Here is a 5,521-nt window from a genome sequence, read left to right as displayed (position 1 = left end):
TAAACTCTGGATTCTAATGGCAGATACTTTTTTAAAGCTAAAATTATGAAAACATCAAATGACCTCTGATCTACAGGACAGCAGGAGACACTTCAGATTGCTTTGCTGACCTGCAAAGTGGCACATGACTCCTATAATTACATGATTCAAAGCTCTTCCTAAGCCTCTCCACTTCCACCTTCAAGGCAGATGATGTAATAGCCACATGTCAAAGTATCTGAGGATCTATTGAAAGCCTCTGGTATTTAGTTTATTTAGCCCCAGGGCGTGGTGTGTAATCTATTCCCTTGAAAGGTACCAGACACATTTAAAATACAGTTTGGTGCTGTGCATTTTCTGTGACTTAATGGTAGTGCTTGTTTAACAGTGTGTAGAAATCTTCCCAATGACTGGTATTCAGTCATAAAGACAGTGACTTATAGCATTAGAGATTTTTGTCAAATAAATAACAAAGCTTGTTTTTATCAGTCAAAATTTTCTTTCCTCATAATTTTCTATAACTTTACATTTGGTGATTATTCCCCTGTAACTTTGCAGGTTTAATTTAGTCATTGTCACCAATACATAGAGAAGGAAATCTCTTACCTCTGTAGTCTCCATTATTAAATGTGTAGGAACAATGATTGTTCTTACCAATCTAGATAACTAAAGAAATCAATTTTAATTAACACAGATCTCATCATAAATTCATTATTAACTTGTTAAACTTTTCGCCTTACTTGATATCTTTGTTTTCTAGACAAAAGTATCAAAATAAATATCTTCTAGAATTACTAACTAGAAATAATTAAAATAATGTACATGTAAAACTAAAAAACTTGATAGTTTTGAAAATTTTTGCTCAAATTTATAAATTGTATTTTTTCACTTAGAATATAAATTAAATGCACTTAACATATTTTGGAATGAACGATTCATTTTGGAATTTGATTTGTATTGTTATACATTGGTCCATAAATTTTAAAATAAATGCTCTAATAATATTTGTTTTACTGATAAATGTTTATTAAACACTAGCAATGTTGAGAGTCATAATTAAAACTATCCATTTTTAATAACCAATGTTCATTAAATACACATTTTGACATCCCTTTATTATAGAATGTCATGCACTGAATTGGCATTATTTCTTTAAATGTCTCTCATCAAATCAACTATAAGAACATCTATTGGAAAAGCAATGTGATTTATTTAAACTTGTGTCTACTGAACAAGCACAGTTTCTGCTCCATGGCCAGGATTCAATAATCTCTTATTGAATGAATAAAATATATACAATTATATACCTAATTTTAAGGGAATAAACTTTTGAGAGGGAGAATTGGCCATTCAAAACTCAAATTCAGAAAGATAAACTCAAACACAAATGTCAGCAAAGAGAGTTGATGATATGTTAATGGAATCAATAGAATTGGTCCATTTAGTTTTGTTTTCTCATGATATATATGTGTTTGTGGGCCTGAGGGTGCTGTCAGCATGACAGGGTCAGGGACAGTGGAGGGTGAGCATACCACAGCGTCTGGGAAATTCACGGTAGACTTAATGTAGCAACATTTTCCTAAAAGTGTGTTATTTCATTCAACAAATATTTATCAAATGCTTGTCATTTGTACTGCTTCAAATTGTGAGGATGCAGCAGTAGATAAAACAGGGCCTCTACTCAGAGCTCACTTTCTAGCTATTGAAAAAAGTTTTAGAGGATAAAGGGGGTTCATTTGTTATAGAGACAATAGGAAGATATTTTTCCCACTGTAAGGATAACATTATTTTTAAGATTTTATTTATTCATGAGGGACACAGAGAGAGAAGCAAAGACACAGGCAGAGGGAGAAGTAGGTTCCCTGCAGGAAGCCTGATGGAGGGACTCGATCCCAGGATCCCAGCATGATGCTCTGAGCCAAAGGCAGATACTCAACCACTTAGCCACCTAGGTGACCCTGTAAGGATGACATTTTAGATCAACTTTGATAAGAAAAGATACTCAAAGAAAAGATTCCAGGATCTCTCTCTAATTCTCTGAATGCTGAACAGATTTACCTGGAAAGAAAATTTTCCCATTGTTTTACCAAACCTCCACATACTACATTGTTGGCCAGTTTCTTCCACATCTAATGCAAATGAAGGTAAAGGAAGAATAAATGCTAGGATGGAATAATGAACGGGAGAGGAATGTTTAACAAGAGAGAAGAATTAGGGGGAAAAAGGATATTAAATTGTATTTAGATTTCATTTCCAGAGCAAGTAGAAATGAGAAAAAAAATGTGAAAAAAACATCCTGCTTGGCTAAGATCCCATGTGATTATATTCAAACCTAGGTATTCATTTTTATACCCTCATATTTCTTTAGGATATTTTACTCAACGTGGTGAACAAATATTCTTTAATCCACCCTTCTTATTTATTTCTCTATAAAGTTCAACATATTATAATTTTCTTTACCATTTAGGTGTAGATTTCCTTTCCCATCTTTTGCAATTTTTACCTATTTTTCTATTTACATGTGATTCCCCCAAATATACCATGGTTATTGATTTTTTGGAAAATTGTTGTTTCTTTCTATTATTTTGTGCTTATTAAAAATCATCTATCTTTTTTAAACTCTAGAAATTGTGCATTTTTATATTTGGGAAGTCCTGAGATTTCTGTGGAGGGATACTTGAAGCTATCTCTTTATTAAAACTCTATCTTGACATATTACTAAAGAGACATTTTTTTACCATGACAAAACATAGGAGGTACTGGAGAATGCAGGAGGCCTGCCTCTTCCCTCATTGAAGCCAGCAGTATATACCGCATCTCTCAGTAATGTACCTTGATCACTCTACTTTCCTTATCTTTCAACGTAGTGCAAAAATAATAGTCATTTTCCTATGCCACTTATAATTTTATTGCTTTGGTTCTCTAATTGTTTTCTTTTGCGTAAATGTATTTTAGTAGGCTAGCACATTCTAGGACTAACAAGGTAAAAATACATAAATAGCCTCTATGACCTTTTTTTTTTCTCTTTGTACTTCCAAATTCACTTATCATCATGTACTCCAGGTTGGAATTAAAATCTTGCTACTGCCTTTAAACCTAGCCTTCTTTCTGGATAGACTAGTTTTATGAGGGCAGAAACATTTTTGTAGGTAGATTCTTCAATTCACTGAAAATTGTGTAGTTTAACAGCCTCCAGGCTGTGCAAATTTAAAGACTTAGGCATTCTTCAACTCAAGTGCAGTTGATTAACCTAAGGATTTAGTAGTTAATACAAGTTACACATTTGCACAGTCATTCCTAATGTTTATAAAGGTGTAAGGTTTGCATAACATTTGCATTGTTATCCTTGTCAATCAGCTTTAGCCATTCTTAGTTTGATAAGACTAGACAGGTGGTTGGGATATGTATGGAGGTGTGAGGCTAGGAAAAGCAGTTAAATGTGTTTGGTCACAGAAGCAAAATAAGATGAATGCAGGGTCAAGAGTGGGTTCCTTAGTGACCACCAAATTTATGGGACATCATTCTTTCATTTTGAAAGTATATAGGACTGTTCACCTGATTCTTCATTTTCTCGTCACTGCAGTATTTTCACTAGTTGTGGTCCTAATTTGCCCTTTTCAAAAGTTACCTTCCCATTGTGGTTGCTCTCTTCCTTTTCTAATGATAGCACCCAAGAAAATCATTTAAACTATAACCTCTAAAGCTACTTAATCAAATCTTACCTGTAAAATGGAATATGCATCCTCCCCACAGTACATTCGCATTGGCATTAGAAAAGTGAAATCTTAATTTTCAGACTTATGGAGTTGAAAGGTTTCTACCACAAAATGTACATGATGACATTTACACAGCCTCAATGACACAACACTTTAGAATGAGAGCTCCAATCTCTTGACTGTGGCCCACCTGCAAGTCATTACAGACCATAAAATGTTTCTCGAGTCCTGACCATGTTATTTATAGAGCTTGACCAACCTGTCAGAGAATAATAACAGCATTTTATACTTCTGCTGTGCCCTACATCTCAATGTTCCTTACCAACATGAATAAATTCTTATATCACTTCTGTGCGGTATTGGATAAATATTATGACATCAAGTTTTACAGATGGGGAAGTAGAAAATGAAGTACAGATGTTAAATAATTTTCTGCACTCCCAAGTCACTATGTAGCACTTTTCTACAAGCCATATAAATAATATCAAGGATCAAAACTGATGTGTAGGGAAGTAGGGATGGGTGGAGGGAAGTGGGGCTCATTTAAGTCAATTGAATATCGAAAAGCCACAGTGGGAGTAGTTAAGCTATGAAAATGATTGAAAAAAAAAGATGGATTAAGTCACTATGATTTATTTATAGCTTCTATCCTACTAACTTCCAAAAAGGATTTGAAATTGGAGCCTTAGGATGCCTCTCTCCCCTAGGGTATTTCTACAGAGAAAAGGAAGGAGGATAGACACTGGGAGAAAATTGTGAAGATTCCTGATGAGGGATGATTGCTCAGTTGGTCTGATTTTTGGTAATGAGTTTGTGGATGGACTAAGCAAAGAGTTGGTTGAGAATATATATTTACTATATCTTTAACACTACAACTCTCGGGACACCGGGGTGGCTCATTGGTTGAGCCTCTGCCTTCAGCTCAGGGCGTCATCCCGGGATCCAGGATCGAGTCCCACATCAGGCTCCTTTCATGGAGCCTGCTTCTCCCTCTGCCTGTGTCTCTGTCTCTCTCTCATTGTCTCTCATGAATAGATAAATAAACTCTTTAAAAACAAAATACTACAGCTCTCTTCATTCTTTCTTCCCCTTAATCTTTATCCACATCTACTATAGCTGGTCACTTCCCCACTACGTAATTAATATATATCTATGAATGATATATACTTAATAATATATAATTAAATGCTAATATATAGCTAATATAAAGTTATTTCATACATAACTATATAATATACTATATAATATGTAGTTAATATGCATGGTATGTGTTATATATCTATATATCATTATTTTTGTCTTAATGTTTTTCTCAGAAACTCAGATTAAAAGAAGGTTCATTTCACAGGCAGAGTCCACATGATTAAATAACTATTTGAATAATTAGATCTTTAATATCTATCTCCTACAGTGGACTCCATGACAACAGGAACCATCTGCCAAGTTTCCAGCTCTACTTCTTTCTCTGGTACATACTACAGGGTCCGGCCTAAAATGATGCTCAACAAAAGTTTTGTGAAAGAGTCTCTCACAGGGATAGAGCATACTGTGCCAGTGGGATATACAAGGCACTCATGGAAAATAACTTTAAGACAAGAGTAAAAGGGCTTTAGCCTTTTTTACCTGTGGAGAAGCTAAGCTTCAACTGAATTGTATAAACAATATGATGGAAACATTTGAAAGCAAGCTTTTTTAAAATATAAGGATTTTTATTTATTTATTCATGAGAGATGCAGAGAGAGGGGCAGAGACATAAACAGAGGGAGAAGCAGGCTCCCTTCAGGAAGCCAAATGTGGGACTTGATCCTGGGACCCTGGGATCATGA

The sequence above is a fragment of the Canis lupus genome, chromosome 3 (genome assembly GCF_011100685.1).
Source record: "Canis lupus familiaris isolate Mischka breed German Shepherd chromosome 3, alternate assembly UU_Cfam_GSD_1.0, whole genome shotgun sequence".
In the NCBI taxonomy this organism is placed as follows: Eukaryota; Metazoa; Chordata; class Mammalia; order Carnivora; family Canidae; genus Canis; species Canis lupus.
Note: the sequence above shows the minus strand (reverse complement) of the source record.